The sequence below is a fragment of the Taudactylus pleione genome, unplaced genomic scaffold, assembly GCF_031769625.1.
Source record: "Taudactylus pleione unplaced genomic scaffold, aTauple2 ptg001607l, whole genome shotgun sequence".
NCBI classification, from domain to species: domain Eukaryota; kingdom Metazoa; phylum Chordata; class Amphibia; order Anura; family Myobatrachidae; genus Taudactylus; species Taudactylus pleione.
The window spans coordinates 1,568,948-1,588,194 of NW_028286004.1; positions in this window are offsets into that span (position 1 = coordinate 1,568,948).

Genomic DNA, 19,247 nt, shown 5'->3' on the forward strand with positions numbered 1-19,247 from the left:
TTCTCATGGTAAATGTTTGATTTATTGCGAAAGGCTCTTAATGTGGCCATGGCCCCAGATCCCACTTTCTATCCCCCTGCCTAAATGTTTATTTAGTGGGTTACGTTTGGCAGCTAGGGCTGTTTTAGCCCTACTCCATCTTCTTTACTTAAAGTCATCTTAAAAATTCAAACTCATTTCAAGATGGAAGCTTTTGAAATCCCTTGTCATACTTCACCTTCCTACAGATGGCGAAGAAGCTACTACTTTTAAGCACCTCCATGTTTCTACTATTTCTGATGCAAACCTAATTGTATCACCACAAAGAGACGCTTGATCTGGAGCCTGACGTTTGACTGTTTTATTCTTCTAGTTACCGGCTCCTTTAATCAGTTGTTTGCACTTTAATTGTACATTTGCTAGCAACTGAATATTGTACCCTTTTATTTGTAATTACCTCCCCTTTTTTCTCTGTACTTTTTCTATTTTATGCAAAATCATCAAAACAAATGTTGATGTTATAAAAAAGATGGCAGCTTTCAGTTAAGATTATGTTTTTTTTAATAATGCTAGTGTTTTAGCTCCTTCTAGGGGGGTCCAAGTAGGGCACGTGCCCTGGACACCATCAGACCGGCAGCGTGGGGGGGGGAATGCCGCTGGCCGTGGTCCAGGACACTGGTCGGTGTAGTGTAGACCTCACAGAGTGCAGTATGCACTACACAGTAACAAACACCACCGCCGGTGCCAGGTAGTACACTCGTACGACCCGGCGGCAGTGTGTTTGTTTTGGCACATTGGTTGCTGCGCCCACTGCGGAGCTCCACCCTCTGGCTTCCACAGTGGGTGATGGGAGAGATGTCATGACATCTCTCCTATAGTGCAGAGTGGGCTGGGAGGACGGAGGAGTGGTCTGCGGCGGGTGCAGTAACAGGAGCCGGGATTTAGGTAAGTGGGTTTTTTTGTGTCTTTGACCTTATCTATGTAAGGGGCACTGGCACTGCATAAGGGGGTCACTACTGGGGGGACTACTACTGGGGCCACAATATAAGGGCACTACTGGGGGAACTACATAGGGGGCACTGCATAGGGGGGACTACTACTGGGAGCACAATATAAGGGTCACTACTGGGGGCACTGCATAGGGGGGACTACTACTGGGGGAACTATATAAGGGGTCCTGCATATGGGGGGACTACTGTTGGGGGCACAATATAAGGAGCATTGCAAAGGGGGGACCACTATTGGGGACACTGCATAGGGGGGACTACTACTGGGGACACTGCATAGGGGGGACCACTACTGTGGGCACTGTATAAGAGGCACTGCATACAGGGTACCACTACTGGGGGTGCACTGCATAGGGGAACCACTACTAGTTGCACTGTATAACGGGCATTACTGGGGGCACTGTACAAGGGTGCACTACTGGGGTTACTTTATAAGGGTGCACTATTGAGGACACTGCATTGGGGCGACTACTACTGGGGCACTGTATATAATGGGCACTGCATAGGGGGGACCACTACTGGGTGCACTGCATAAGGGGACCACTACTAGTGGCACTGTATAATGGGCATTACTGAGGGCACTGTATAAGTGGTACTACTGGGGGCACTGTAGGAGGGGCATTATATAAGGGTCACTGCATAAGGGGCACTGTATAAATGGCATTACTGGGGGCACTCCATAAGGAGCACTGTATAAGGATTCATTACTGGGGGCACTGTATAAGGGGCACTACTGGGGGCACTGTATAGGGGGCACTACTACAGGGGGCACTGCTACTGGGGACATTGAATAAGGGGCACTACTACTTGGGGCATTAAGGTGCATATGGAATGGAAAGGAATGTTCACGAGAAACGGTGGTGTGTCATGTTGACACGCCCCCATTTTCCAGTGGCCACACCCAATGTGGCATGTGACCATGCCCAGTGTTTCAGCGTGCGCCTTTGGCGCGCATACATACTTGGGAGGGGGGCTCCATTTTTTAACTTGCCTTGGGCTCCAAATACTCTAGTTACACCACTGTTTAGCTCATTATATAAGTCTTGTATAATAAGGTAATGATTTTTGTACAAATGATACTAACATGAACCCATCACATGATGCTTTTTGGGTCCCTCCAATGGTATTGTGATGTGGTGTGATGTTTAATGTATTCATGCATCATTTTTTTAAAATCTGTAATGGTGCGTACACACTGGGCAATATTACTGAGCGATTGCACGATTACGACATCGTCATCATGTAATTGCTCCGTAATCATGCACAAATCGTGCACCATAATGATGGAAACGACTAGCGATGCGCGCTCCCGCTGGTCGTTTCCGACATTGTCCATCACCTGAATATACAGCACAATCTGTTGATAATGACAAATTGTTCATGTTCAGTGATGAGGGAGGGAGCCTACACTGAACGACTGATCGTTCAGTGTAGGCACTACAGGGGATCAGGAACGACTGTACGATTATGGTGTTTCCACACCTTAACAGTAACTGAGAGTTAGGGGTATATTACTAAAGGTAAATTTTAATCTATTTTGATACATCACAGGTTCTCCAAACAGTGCATGTCTTCCAGGTCTCCTCACAGAATCACAGGTGAAATTATTAGCTCCATGTGTGGAACTTTTAAAATGTATCACTGAGTAACCTATGCACCTGTCAGGAGACCTGGAAAACGTGACACCTGTGCACCTGTCAGGAGACCTGAAAAACGTGACCTTTGTGGGGTCCTGAGGGCCGAGTTTGAGAATCTCTGATCTAAATCAATGTTGTGTTTCTGGGGCAACGGCGTATTTATAATGGGTTGCAGAGTGTGTGGTCCAGCGCGGGCCTGCACCGCACACTCTGCACCCATACTATACTTACCACTCCGGAGTCCCAGGACGGTGCCCCTGTCAGCGCTGTAAAAAATACCTGGAAAATGGCCACCGTGGCTATTTTCCCAGCATTTTGCACATACGCAGTATGGAAAATGGCCACCGTGGCCATTTTCCCGGTAACCTGCGCATGCGCTGTAGACTCTAGGGCACACTCTAGTACCAAGAGTCTATCAGTGAAGTGTGCTGCTGGCCACCGGACTTAAAAGAGGGGGCCCGGGACGGAGACTCCTCTCTTGAAACGCCCCTGTTATGGAGCTATACTGTAAATCACATTTAATAACAGACAGTTTTTGATTGGTTTTTTTTTTTAAGTGTTAATATATGTGTGATTTAGCCCCAGAAACACATCGATTTAGATCTATTTAAAATCAATCAAAATCAAACTTTAGTAAATATACCCTTAACTGTCTATATACGCTTTGTGTGTTTGATTTCCTGCTCAGTTCTGACTGCACTTTGGGCCTGATTCACTATGGATCTCTATTGCATTCACAGATGTGATTACGCACACAGCCCCGCTGCGAAAATCTGCTAATAACTGCTATTGCAATTCCGTCGCACAGCCAGCATAGAGAAACCCACTACTGCTATCTCACATCCGTAATACCTTGCAGTCCTGCGTACACATCGGGAACATCGAGTAACATTGGTCCCTCACGCACAATTACAGCAGGTCTGACCTTACTCAGAAATTGCTAACCTCGTTGTACACAGTGAGTACTCAAGATGCGTATGCCGTCGCAGTGAATAATTTAAGCATGCAAATGCAACGGCGTTCAAACGGCCAGGCATGCCTGCATTTTGCCGACCACCCCCTCCCTGTCACAACCCCCAAACACTCACTGTCTGTCAATCACTCTGTGATGGCTCTTCGTGATCTGCGTGATCGCAGTGATGCCTTCGCGCACGTGCACTGCTATGCATTTGCAGTACTCAACAATTGGCCATCTGCGTACACTTTAGCAGTTGCGATCCATACTGAATCAGGCCCTATGTTTGCTGAAAAGTCAGAACTACATGCTATTGTACTGAAATAAACTTATGTCTTGGACACAACTCTTGGACAATCTAGTTTGTTCTTGCCACTTTATAAATAATAACTTTAACATTTTTCACTCACCAAAAACAGTTCCATAATTTTTACACTTAAACTCGACACTTTAGCTTTAACAACCATAACACAAAGAGAGGTGACTGAATGCAATCCTAACAGGTCAGAGTCAGGTTTAGATAGTTTTTATATAATTTGAGAATAAAAGTAAATTAAAAATGTTGGGATCATTCTTTGAAAAAATATTATCCAGTTAAGTGGATAAAGTTTAGTACTTTTACTACATATGAGATATAGAAAAGGTAGACCACTGTGTGAAATACTGTAGCTGAATTGGATGACTCTCCAAAATTTACTGTAATGGTGCGTATCCACTTACAGACTGTGAAACAAGAGCACGATTATGACATTGTAATCGTGCAGTCATTTCAAGGTCTGTGATGCGCATACACTGAACGTTCAGTCATTCAGTGTATGCACATCAATCATCCCCGAACATGGGCAACCTGACTCAGGTTGACCAGCATGTTCGGACGATGATAGATGTTAAAAACAACCAGCAGGCGTGTGCATCGCTGGTCGTTTTTTACTTTAAACTGCCAGATTTGTGGATGATTACTGAGCGATTGCACGATTATGATGTCGTAATCGTGCAATCGCTCAGTAATGTCGTGTAGTGGATACGCAGCATAACAATCATCTCTGTGATATCATCTCTCTGTAATACTTTGGTAATTTCAACACAACAATAATTCATGGTTGTGAAATATTCATATTATTGCAGTCATCAAGGGGCTTATTTATTAATGATTGCATTTGCAATACGATCTGGGCATGACATTTACATTGCGGTCATAGCGCCGGGAAGTATCAGCTGGCACATGCAGGGACAGAGGCTCCGAAAGGAGCACGCCCCTGCGATGTGCACGGAGAGCTGCCGGGGCTGCTGTGCATGCGTAGCCCTGCTGACTGCACATGAACACTGCCATTGCTGGGGAGGGTTTCGGAGGAACCCTCTTCTGGCTAATTATGAGCGGTGTAGTATATACGCTACAGTGGCTAACGCCATCTTCAGATGGCATTAGCTGCTGGGGCCAATATCCAGAATGCATCTCATTCCAAATGTTGGTAAATTTAGCAGCATCGCATCCCCCATAGATAACTATAGGGGATGGAAACTTATTGTAAACAAATCCCGCACCAGTGTCCAAAGGACTAGGTATGTACTATATTATATTACCTTAGGTTCAAACCTCATAAATTCCATTCATCTTTTTTAAAGAAAGGTATTCAATTGCCTCAACTCTAAATTTCCATATATTTCTTTTCAAAGTTTTTTTAATGAGGGTGCTACCGTACCATGATGCTATAAACCATGGACAATTTTATTCAACAAGAAAGAAAGCATCCTATTCGGTGCACGGTGCACTCTAAACCAGCTAATTCTAAAACTTATACTTTTATTGGTATGTAATAAAATATCATATGAGAATCGGTGAAATATTAAAATTCAATAGGTGAAAAGAAAAGAAAAAAGTGTATATAAAATATAACGGCTGCTATTTAATATGTAAATCTACCTTATCTTTATTCTAGGCTCAAGTGCTCTTTTAATTGTACTAATAGTTGAATATTAGGTTGTACTGATGGTGGAAATGTTGAGTTGTAACATTACAGTACTGTGTTTATATAACAAACATGTTTCAAAATAAACTGATACAATACTTAACACATTTTATTGAGTCCTTATTGTCTACCACATTTTATTGTATCCTTATTGTCTACATCAAGGATGTGTCATTATTATATTAGACAGTTAATTTAATTAATAATGGGTTTTTATTATCAAACCAATAATAATTTCTGCCCATATAAAGTTCAGGGAGTTCAATATTCAGCGCTTATTCCTTGATTCCAATCATTAATCAGCAGAACACCAGATTGTAATATGTAATGGGGAAGCAGGATTTATGTCCCGCTTACTATTTCTGATATAATACAACGCCGCTGCTCACTAGATGATCTCCTATTGTGACTAATAGTTATCACGGCTGTATGCACCAAGTTATAACACGTATCTGGACGGCAAGGTAAGGTATCCCGCTCACTGCCTGTGTTATACTAATATAAAATCACGCTGCTTGGCGGTTCTCTTATATTAACTATTCCCCATCACAGCCACGTATTCAGACGGCAGGGTAGGGTATCCCGCTTGCTGCCTGTGTTCTGCTAACATGCAATCACACTGTTCGGCGGTTCTCTTATATTAACTGTTCCCTGTCACAGTCATGAACACCAAGTTGTTACAATACTTTCAATAATACACACTTCAACACTTTCAGTATTAGATGCAATATTATGCGGTAGACGATCACATTATTTATAGCAGCCGTTAAGACGCCAACGGCCGTTTCACCATAGGCTTTCTCAAGGCTCTAACCCGAACCTATACTTCCGCTACCTTTTATTCCCTGCAGTTTATTCTTATTGGATAAGGGTTCTGTCAATCATGTATATTGACAGTTATGTCTCAAAAACATGGCTTCACTATTAAATAAAATAGTGATTAGATTTCTGTTCATCTCCATTAATTAATGTTATTATTAGTTTCATTCTATATTATTTTATATTATCAGATACTCCATTTTATAAGCCTCATTAATTTATCTTATTTCATTATTTATTTATCACATTCAAATTTATATATATATATGCATCTTATATTTATTCAATAGCGAAACAACTATAACACATAAATATAAATCATAATATTATTCAACTATACGTATATTTGAATAGAATATTTACTTTATTAGTAATATAGCTGTGTCTCTCATAATATATCAATAAATTATAATACCACGTGTATAAGATAAACAATGTGAAAAAAAGGTGAAAATTATTGGAACTGTAGTGAAAAATATTTGTGAAAAATATTAATTAGTGTTATCACTTAATATTGTGTATCAGTGCATCAATAATGTGTGACTTGTAATATAATAATATTAGTATAAATATTTAATTAAATTGTGTAATGTTATATAAAATAAAATAAATGAAATAAAATAAAATAATAAAAATAAATTAAAAATAATAATAATAAAAACTGAAAATAAAAATAGGAATAAAAATAAAATAAAAAATTTTGATTATAAAAAACTATAGGGGATGGGGCTGCCAGCTGTAATGGAAGGATCACAGCAGGTATCCGCTGTGGTCCCTCCTTCATACTTCCGGGGGAAACTTAATATTTGCGGTTAACTCCTGAAAACGAGTATTTCCGGGGATATAGCTGCAAATATAGACTGATATATGGGCCCTCAAGTGTGTTGTGATAAAAATAAAAAAATAAAACTAACTAAAGTTATAATGTTGATTTTGTTTCCTCACGTTACTACTTAAAATAAATTTGTCTGAAGCCATTTCAAATAGTGTTGTTTTCCCTGTTGCTTGCATTGCACGACTGCTGGCTCTACTGTGCGTGTGTTAGAAAAATGGCTTCATCTGGTAGAATCTGCTAAAGAAGGCATTGGCACACACAAAAGAAAGCTTATGTATATTTTCCAAAATCAGTAATTAAGACACCCTAGCTGCCCAGTTTTAAAGGATATTTAGAACAGGTGACTTAATTAGTACCTCAGTCATTTTAATTTAACCATCTGTGCACAATTATGCATATCCTTAACATCTGGATTGTTAGGCTGGGTACACACTAGACAATGTGTACCCAGCCCGACATCTGCAGCGATAGTACCCACAGGGGAGCCATCATCGGCAAGTACATTTATACTTTTCCAATGCAGGCAGCGACGGAGCGACGGCGGGGGCATTGCTGCATTCGCAGCGTGGCCATCGCTAACAACATCCTCCATCGGTTCTGCATGTAGGGCCGACGGAGGATATCGCTGATGACCCACAGGAGAGCGCATCTTCAGTGACATAGTGGGTACACACTAGACGATGTGCCCAATAAGCCGGACACATCGTCTAGCAAAGTTCACAATATAGACACAAGGATCTAATTGACAGCAAAACTGACATTACTTCATGTACAAAACAAAAACAGAGGAGGCTACTGTAGAATTTCTTGGATGTTTGTGAGGTTTCACATTGGGTTCCTCCTAGTTGTGTGGCCATGCACACTGCTACTCTGAGTTGCTGTAAGACATGCTTCTTCCATTAGGCTGTTTACTGTCTCTACGACAATCTCTGCCCTCTAATGGAAATGCTTGATGATGTTCATGAAATATTAATGTACATGTCAGAGATAGAAGACACTGGAAGAGAGGGACATAATTAAATTAGATAAAAGACTAACAATAGAAAAGGAAATGTTTTAAACAAGGTGTTTTGTTGAAGGATAGTAGATGCTTGGAAGCAAATAAAAAGAGAGAGATGTTAATACACAATAATTAATTTAGATAATGGCATTGGACAGGGCAGCAGGTTGACATATGCCAGGGACAAGAGATCACAGAAAATCTTCTGCTGATTAATTGATTTCTAATTAAATGATTTATCTATTGAATTTCCAACACTCGTTCTTCAATCTCCTTCACCTGCCATTCCAGCTTGTCTTCTCCTAATTATTTCACCCTCTCCAATTATTTTTTTTTCACCTGCATTTGAAATAACCAATAAGGCAAAAGAAAGGGGATCCCACATAGAATAGATTTTCCAAAACAGCAGTTGTCTAAAGTACTATCCTGAAAACCGTCCCTGCAACACAGTTCTCATTTTACTGTATTTTAGTATTAGGCCAGTGGTTCCCAAACCATGTGCCTGGAGTGCTGGGGTGGCCCAGTGCTGTTTTTGTGTCCATTTTTTTTTATGGTGGATGGGAGAGGGGTTAGCTACGTGAAGTAGAGTGGAGCGGCAGGATGAGGGATTGCGATGAGCGGGGGGAGCGCTGTCACTGTATACCAACAGGCAGTGAATCCTGAGGCTTTCTGTTGCTATTTGGGGCCCTACTGAATATCACAGTGTGTTGTGGGAGATCAGATAGGAAGCGTCATGGAGAGAGCATGGAGGGATAAAATGGAGAGACATGGAGGTGGCAAATGGATATACATGGATGTAGAAAAAGGTGAGACATGGAGGGGGCAAAGGGAGAGACATGGAAGGGCAAAGGGAGAGACATGGAGGTGGCAAATGGAAAGACATGGCTGGGGAAAAGGGAGAGACATGGAGGTGGCAAATGGAAAGACATGGCTGGGGCAAAGGGAGAGACATGGAGGTGGCAAATGAAAAGACATTGCTGGGGCAAAGGAAGAGACATGGAGGTGGCAAATGGAAAGACATGGCTGGGGCAAAGAGAGAAAAATGGAGGTGCCAAATGGAAACATATTGCTGGGGCAAAGGAAGAGACATGGAGGTGGCAAATGGAGAGACATGGAAGGGCAAAGGGAGAGACATGGAGGTGGCAAACGGAAAAACGTGGCTGGGGCAAAGGTAGAGACATGGAGGTGGCAAATGGAAAGGCATGGATGGGGCAAAGAGAGAAAAATGGAGGTGCCAAATGGAAACATATTGCTGGGGCAAAGGAAGAGACATGGAGGTGGCAAATGGAGAGACATGGAAGGGCAAAGGGAGAGACATGGAGGTGGCAAATGGAAAAACGTGGCTGGGGCAAAGGTAGAGACATGGAGGTGGCAAATGGTAAGGCATGGCTGGGGCAAAGGGAGAAAAATGGAGGTGGCAAATGGAAAGGAATGGCTGGGGCAAAGGGAGAGAAATGGAGGTGGCAAATGGAAAGACATGGCTGGGGGAAAAGGGAGAGACATGGAGGTGGCAAATGGAAAGACATGGCTTGGGCAAAGGGAGAGACATGGAGGTGGCGAATGGAAAGACATGGCTGGGGCAAAGGGAGAGACATGGAGGTGGCAAATGGAAAGACATGGCTGGGGCAAAAGGAGAGACATGGAGGTGGCAAAGGGAGAGACATGGAGGTGGCAAAGGGAGAGACATGGCTGGGGCAATGGGAGAGATATGGAGGGGGCAAAAACAAAATTATGGAGGTTCAAAGAAAAACATGGAGGGGGCAAAGGAAAAGACATGGAGGGGTCAATTCAAATACATGGAGGAGTCAAAGGGAGAGACATGGAGGGGGAAAATGGAGAGATATTGAGGGGCAAAGAGTGAATAGGGGGGTCAAATGGGGGGTCAAATGGGGAGACATGGAGAGGCAAAAGGAGTGAAACAGAGGGGGCAATGGGACAGAGACAGAAGGGGCATTGAGAGAAAGATGGAGGGGCATTGAGAGAAAGATGGAGGGGCAATAGGATAGAGATGGAGTGGGCTATGGGTAAGAATAGTACAGTTTTTCTCTTTATTTATTTTTTTTTTTTTTTAAGATACTTATTACATTATTTTGACCCAACTAATTAAAAAATGGGATTGTTCTGTAATTATTTGGCTATGGGGTGCCTTGAAGAAATGATGGAGTTCCAAAGGGTTCCTGGAGCTGATAAAGTTTGGGAACCACTGTATTAGGCTATATTGGATCACTGGGGGACACTATGTAGTCTGATTAACTGGTGACCTTACACTCACCAATATCATTATCAGTTGACCCAGCTTCATTTATACTGCATAATGCAAATTTATAAATACAGTGTAGAAAAAGTAAAACAGGTCTATATGTATTTGATATAGTTGCCTATTCATCATCGTTGCCTGACACAGTAGCAGTTTTACTTACCCTTCCGAGCAGAAGATGAAATATAGATTTGCCCACTTTACTTTATTTAAAACAGAAGTAGAAAAGGTAATTTGTTTATTTTATCCCCAAAACACAAGTAGTAGTAGTACACCAGTCCAAGGCCTAGTTCTATTAGCAGCACAAAAATAAACAAGACATAAAAGTATCCTGACCTGTCCAACTGTAACTAAACAAAACTATTTTGCCTTAGGGCACTTGGCATGAACTTATGCCCCTGTTTCTCTCCAGGAGCAAATGTGCATAATTGGACATTACGATTGTACACTTTGTTATGCCTGTTCCAAGTATCTCACTATCAGCACCACTACAGCTATTCATTCCTGAATCTGAGAAACATGCTCAACAACTGTTTTATAAGGACTGGGTTGCCCCTCTTATGTCTGTTTTGCAATATCCAGCAATCTCCTTGGGCATCTCCCATACAGCATATCAAAAGACAAGAACCACATGAAAGATTGTGGAACCTCTTTAATGGTCAGCAAAAAATAGGGTAACATATAATCCCAAATTTTCCCATCTTTAGCCACCACTTTCTTTAGCATATTCTCTAAAGTTTTGTTAAACCTCTCCACTAAACCATCAGTCTGAGTGTGATACATGTAGATCCTTAGCTGAGTAACCTTAAACAGGTGGCACAACTCTGTCATGATTGTTGACATAAATGCGATACCCTAAACAGTTAGGATATCCTTATGTATTTCCACTCTGTACCAGTTCCCAAGCAATTATCTTTGGTGACATATGTATTGCTTCCAGGTATCTGGTAGCATAATCCATTACCACAAAAATATACTGATTACCCAAACAGACTTTATAGAGGTCCAATCAAATTCATAGATATTCTCTCAAACGGGACCTCAAAAATGGGCCATGGCACACATAGACTTCTATCATGTGGCCTGGGAGCATGGTAATACAGTATGTAGTCAGATACATCTCTAGGGACCCCTGACCAGAAAAACCAAAATTCCCTCAGAGGTTTCTTCTAGATGTCCCACAGTTATGTAATCATGAGCCATGTCCAATACCGTTCTTCTATATGCCTTAGGAAATATCAATTGTTCCACAATATCTTCTCCCTTTTTAAACATTTGATACAACAACCTGTACTGCTACAGTATGTGAGGGTATGACAACCTATTATCAGGCTCTACTGGGTATCCATCAACTACTTTTACATTCTCTTTAGCCTTTACCAGAGGAGGGTCTTTTAACTGTTCTGAGGCAACATTCTCTACTTTACATCAGGTACATAATTCTGCGCTCTACTGCTGCTCTCATCATTGTCTGACTCCCCATTTATGCTTGGAAAAGGGAACACTTCAGTCTCAATGAACATTCCCACTACCACTATATGTGTAACATATCTGGTCTGAGTTATTTACTTCTGTAATAATTGAGTTTCCCACAGCTTCCAGAAGTGGAAAAAATCTCTCCCCAATATAGCATCATACAGTACATCAAAGAGAAATCTAATCCCACAGTGACTAAAGTGGGAAACACTGGTTTCAATGTTCACTTCAGCAGTAATTTAGTACAGTGTATCTCTGTGTATACAGGTTACATTTCTCTGACGTTTTGAGGGATTCACCGACTTGGATTTTATAAGAGTGACCAGGCTACCTGAATCTAACAGAGCCTATACCTGCTTGCCTTCTACTGTGATTATACACATTTGTTTCTCTGGCCAGCCAGTGCAGTGCAGTGCAGTGAGGTGCAGGCTAGCTGAGCAAAGAAAGATACTCTGCAATGGACATAAGCTGTATCACAGTGCTTAGGTTCAGAGGTAAGTGGACAATTAGCAGGAACATTCTAAAACATCTGACCATATTTTTATCAAGTCTTTTACGAGGCAGGAACATACCACCTCTGGATTTTTAAGTTCATTCTACCGTCCAGCACCATTTTCCACTGGAACAGTATTACTAGAATTAACTGGAGATTGCAGTTGTGGGACTAGGGCTGTTGCCTGGTCGCCACATACCTCTCCACCATTTTCACCAGCTGGTCTGATGTTTTAGGGTCCCTGTGGCTCACCTACTTGCACAAAACTGCAGGCAGTGAACATAGGTATTGGACCATAACAACCCTTTCCACAATCTGGGGCCCTGTTAAAGTCTCTTGTTGTAGCCACTTCTTGGCAAGATGTACTGGTCAGCCCAGGGCTGGAATTTCATGGAAAGTTGGGAGCCAAAAAGTAAAATGGGGTCCCCCTCCCAAGAAACTATCAGCCCTGGTATGGATTTATTGGTAAAAAAAAAGTAATATTGTTCATGAATCATTATAGGTGGACTATAAGTACCAGCAAGCCTGCACTTAGGCAACAAATAGAACAGCAAGTGCCAGCTAGCCCAGACATTAAGGGCCCATTGGCACCTGTAGTCCACCTGTAAAGAAAATATAAAAATAAACACAGTATTCACACACCAACTGTTTTATCCTTTTTTTAATATAAATCAATAACAATTTCATACATACTAAACCCTTAGGTGGTATCCTCTTTATTCCATGTAGGCAGTCGCCAAGTAGTAGCCCACTAGTCTGGAGCCTTGGTACAAGTACCTGTAGCTAACTTTATTAGCAGCATAAAAGTAAACAAAACATAAAAGTAAATCCTGGCCGCTCCAGCTCTAACTAAACAAAATGATTCCCTCTCAGAGTAGAGAGACCTAACATCTCTCTCACAAAACAGAAGTCTTTAGCACATCACTTACATTCAGTAATCACAGTATCTCTCAACAGGTTTATGACCTGTTCACCAGACAGTGAGAGACTGACTACAGAGACTGACACATCCTTTCTCAGCCTCTCAAATGTGGTCTGGACATCAAGGCTACTACTCAGCTTCTGTCTACAATGCAGAAGATAAAAACCCAGGGCATATAGAGTATATATCCCCTTGACAACCTTTCCAGTGTTTTTTGTCACAATACATATACAGTGTAATTATATTAATATGGTTATTTGCAATTTGGGATGGGCACGGGATGCCGGTGCTCAGGATCCCGAAGGTCAAAATCCAGATGCCGGCATCCCAACAGGGTCAGGATACCTACACCTGTCGGTAGGTATCCTAGCCCTCCTCCTCTCCTTACAGTAACCCTAACCCCCTTCCTGGTGCCTGAACCTAACCTCCCTTCTAGTGCCTAAACAGAAACTCCCCCTCTGCGCACATTAGATCTAACCCTCCCTCCCTAGTGTCTAACCCTAACCCTCCCACCAACCCTGCTACTTACCTTTGGAATGCTGGCACCGGATTCTGACAGGTGTCGGGATGCCAGCGCCGGTATTCTAAGCGCCGGCATCCCCTGTGTCGGGATACTGATTGTATCTCTGCAATTTTTATGTCTGCTAAAGGCAAGTTGTTATGTAATGACTCACAGCCCCAAAAGCTGACCTTAGCATACTATATATCTCTCAATATCTTATTATTAATTTATTTCTGTTTTGTGAATTGTAAAGCAAGGTCAAATCAATTAAAAGGTGATTTGCAAATATAATCTCCATACAGTCCAAATTGTCTTAGATTGGTTGAGAGTTCACATTAATTTCCCAATTATTTTGGTGGATAATACATTTCAATAGGTACTGTATAAAAATCTCATAGAAATGTGTTGCCAATCAAGATAAATGGGAAAATGCTCTGCCAAATAAATAAATATTTTTTATTTTATTTTTGCATTAAATACTTTTGTGTAACTATATCTAAATTCAAGAAGCAGACAGAAGTTGTCCTATGTTCGTGCACTAGTATAAATAAAAATATAACTTATTTTTTCTTCATAAAAATGTGGATACTTACAGATACAGTAAGTATTTAAAAACTTGGTTACGTACATAAATTAGGGATGAGCAGGTTCAGATTTCCGAAATCCGAACCCCCCCCCCGAACACCCTCGATCCGAGCCGGGAACTGAGTCCGGCTCAGGTTTTCCTGCCAGACTCCGTTCCCTAAAGGAGGCAAAACGTCATCATCCCGCTGTTGGATTCTTGCGGGTTTGGGATTCTATAAAGGTCCCGTGATCGCCACAATATTTCATTCCGGCTGTGGAGTGTGCAGAGTTAGGGAGCTGGGAGCTCAGTTTTGTGTGTTAGTTATAAAAAAAAAACACAATAAAGTACTGCTGGCTGACTACTGTGAAGAGGGAGGGAGCTGGGAGCTGTTGCTGACTCTGACCATAGGGGCTGGCTGGCTACTGTTATCCATACATATAGGGGTAGGCTTCAGAGGTGCTCTCTTCACCCACCCCCAGTGTGAAAAGCTGGGCTGGCTGGCTGGCTACTGTTGTCCATATACATAGGGGCTGGCTGGCTACTGTTGTCCTTGTCCATATATTGGCTGGCTGTTGTCCTGTCTATAGGGGCTGGCTGGCTATAGTGCTGTGTTGTCCAGGGGCTGCCCTATCTGCTGTAGGGGTACGCTCATGCAAATAATTTTTACAGGGGCTGCCCTGTCTGCTGTAGGGGTACGCTCATGCAAATAATTTTTACAGGGGCTGCCCTGTCTGCTGTAGGGGTACGCTCATGCAAATAATTTTTACAGGGGCTGTCCTTTCTGCTGTAGGGGTACACTCATACAAATAATTTTTACAGGGGCTGTCCTGTGGGTTGTACGCTACCCTTCATCGAAGTAATTTTTACTGGGGCTATCCTGTGGGTTGTACGCTGCCCTTCATCAAAGTAATTTTTTACAGGGGTTGTACACTGCCCTTCATCAAAGTAATTTTTTACAGGGGTTGTACACTGCCCTTCATCAAAGTAATTTTTTACAAGGGTTGTACACTGCCCTTCATCAAAGTAATTTTTACTGGGGCTGTCCTGTGGTTTGTTCGCTGCCCTTAATCAAAGTAATTTTTACAGGGGCTGTCCTGTTGGTTGTACGCTGCCCTTCATCAAAGTCATTTTTACAGGGGCTGTCCTGTGGGTTGTACGCTGCCTTTCATGAAAATAATTTTTACAGGGGCTGTCCTGTGGGTTGTATGCTGCCCTTCATCAAAATAATTTTTATTTTATGTATGTGCCTTTATCATGAGGCCTTATAATAGGTATATTTTACATTTGGGGTGAGCGTTTGGGCATAGTATTCCTGGGGCTGGTCTGGCTGGGCCTCCTCAGGGCATCACCACTTAATACACATAGTTGCTTTTCACATCACCTTTTATGTTTGTTTGTTATTCATGTATTTTTTCACATATATTTTAACTGAAAAGGGGGCGTGGTCTAACCGTAAAGGGGGCATGGTGAGATGACATGCCCCCGTTTACATCACTAATGGGGCGTGCCCAGCATCTCTGAGATGCTGGGCAGCCCCCGGGCTTCCCCCCATACTATCAATAGATGCTGTGCGCATACGCACAGCATCTATTCTACCTCTGCATACACGCTGCTCGGCATAGCAGAGCAGGATGTATGCTTCCCCCTACTTCCCCCCCCACCTCGGGACACTGCGGCCCGCGGGCGGGACAGTCCCAGAAAAACGGGACTGTCCTGCTAAATGCGGGACAGTTGGGAGGTATGTATATATATATATATATATATATATATACAGTAAATATATATAATATTTATATATATATATATATATATATATATATAAAACAAGCATATGGCGGCATTCCTTGCAAGAAAGGATGAGCCTGGTTATATATAGATATATATATATATATATATATAATGTTAAAATATATACATACTTGCTCACAAAATCAGAAAAGTATTCTTACTCCCAGTCAGCTTAAGGTGAAAACACATAGAAATATGAATCCTTGGGAAAACCTAAGAAAAGGTTTATTTAAATGTGGTTACTGTATTATCTGTAAATATATTAATCCTAACAATAAGTCCTTTACGAATTTTGATGACTGAAAAAAAATTCTGATTTATGAGTTTATGAATTGTATAACAACCTAGGTGATTTAAATGTTGGAATGCCCATGCGGATTAAAATATATTGGAAAAACGAAGCGACCATTAAAAATTCGGATCCAGGAACTTGTGCGGAGTATAAAGAATAAACTAGATAACCATAATGTCCCTAGGCATTTTAAACAATTTCATAATTCTGAACTGAATGGTTTTAAATTTAAGGCCATTGAGCACGTAACTATTGGGGAACGAGGAGGTAATTTATATAATAAATTATCCAGACGTGAGATATAGTGGATATATTCATTAAACACCATGGTCCCCAATGGTCTTAATGACAATTACGAGATCGCTCCATTTTTAGACAAAGTTATTGGCCTGTTTTAGAATATTATTGTTTATGTGGGTTTTATGGTTTCCTAAAGGTTTTTTTTATGGTCATAATGTTTTATCTTTTACTATTTGTCTTTAAAACAGATTTCATCCTTCATAATTTATATCTTTTAATATTTTATCCTTGTAACATGTATATGGCTCTTCCTTATGGACTTTTATATTATACCTCATTACTGCTCTTATATGTAAGTTCGTTTTATATATTTATACATATTCTTATTAGTTTCCTGTATTGATTATTTTTTATGATCCCATAAGATTTTTAACATGCTCATTGCTGTATGTATTATCACTTACACATGCCCTCAATTATATACTTAAATATCCGTAGTAGTTAGATGTTTAGTAAGGTGCTTGGTCACCTTGGGTTTCATTCCCTAACTATTTAAATGATTATAGTAGGATTAGACCATGGCAATATGGCGATAGCTAACGCTAGAGCAATTGCTAGAGGGCAATCCACAACAAAATTGCCGCCGTCTCTCACAAACGAAGCCCTTCTGAGTTACACGCTGCTGCTTGAGCTGAGGGCACTGTGACCTATTCAACTTATCCAGCACGCCGGTGGACTCCGAGCGGGCAAACTGCTTGTGTTAGAGACATTTATTAGGCCTTTTGTTGAATACAAAAACGGACATTGGGGACACAACATTCCGGGATTGTGGAACGCATTTCCAGTTGATATCCGGGTTATGGTGGTGCTGCTGCTGAGAGATCATTGAGTGGGTGGGGTGGGGGAATTGGGATTGAATGAACAGTGTGGCAGAGGTGGTAATAATAACTAAGCAAGGACTGGAGAGAGAAGTATGTAATATAAGTTGCAGCAGGTGCTGAGTCTGAGGTGGGTAGGGGGGCTAGCTAAGGAGCCGTGCGTGCCTCTGACAGAGATATTGACTTAAGTGCATGTGCATTTGCTGAGCTGCAAGGGGGAGGGGGGCTGAGTTCTGGCTGAGGAGGAGCACTGTGTAAAAGTAACTTCGCACTTCAGTGGTCATCTTGGCAGGATGCTGAAAGCTAAAATCTCGATGGCAGAATCCCTATTGCTGGCAAGTTAAGTATTGGGCAATAGGGGTAGGGTTAGGCATTTGGGGGCGGGGGTTAGGTTTAGGGTGCGAGGAGGGGGATGTTAGGTTTAGAAACTTGGGGGGGGCGCTCCAACATGTCTCGCACAGGGCGCTGGAGCACCTGGAGCCGGCCCTGACCCTGAGTTTACAGTAACCCACTAGCAAATGGACAGAAAACATATATCAAGGTCCAAGATACTGTTACCCCATTACAGTGATAGTTCCTCTCGAGAGTGGCTCATCATATTGGTGCTGTAGATATGGACACCACAAGTATTAAGCCGCTGGGGGTTAGTTTATCTCATGAAAGGGGGGTTACCAAATAATTGGTTACAGAGCCAATGACAAAAAAGTCTAAACAGAAAGAGGCTGCAACATACACTTTTAGGGGTATTCAATATGGGAGCAATAACATCGTTTTTGCGTTAATATCGCACTTATGACGTCATTATCACAGGTTTTAGTTTTACACCGTATTAAATTTCAAAGACTTATCGCAGTTTTGAAAAGTCTTTGATAAAAAATGGTGATAACTTTTCACCATTGAATAGGTGTCGAAAAAAAGTGCAGAATTGGGGTTTAGGGGTGCAGGCTTAAAAAAAATAGCCTGCACCCCTGGGAATGACATTTAAAAAGAACTGTCAAAAAAAGTTTTTAAAAAAATAGGGACACCCCAAAAAATTAATTTCAAAATTGGGGTTAAAAAAAAAAATAGGAAAAAATTGTTTAACAATAGGGAAATAGGTTCAGGGCTAAGTATGCAGCAGATGTTTTCTAGAATAGATTTATAGCGGCAGGTGTACAAATGCAGAATTTTTAAAAACTTACTTTAGGGACTTAAAAATATGCTAGTACCCATTTTCATGTACCCCAAATTTGATGGGCCACTTAAAAAAAGAAAAAAATAACCTAAGTGCTCTTCTGCATCACTTCTTCAATGTCGGGAAAAAACACCTGCTGTGGCTATTTAAATCCCCGACTTTAATTTAAAGGCTAAAACGGGGGTACCCATAGTGATCCCCCATGTTTTTACAACTTTAGGGGGGTCTTACAAATTTTTTAAGGAAAAATTCGTAACTTTACGCAAATCCAACTTCGGAGTCTCCCGTTTTCGTTAATTTTATATTGAATACGGGGATAAGCGGGCGCGCGCCCGATACTTTAACGCAGGTAAAAACTCCGATATGAAACGTTAACTTCGACAGTGAAGTTAACGTTTCATATTGAATACCCCTCTTTGTTGTGTACTTCAAGTGTTTTAATATAAATAACAATAAATAAT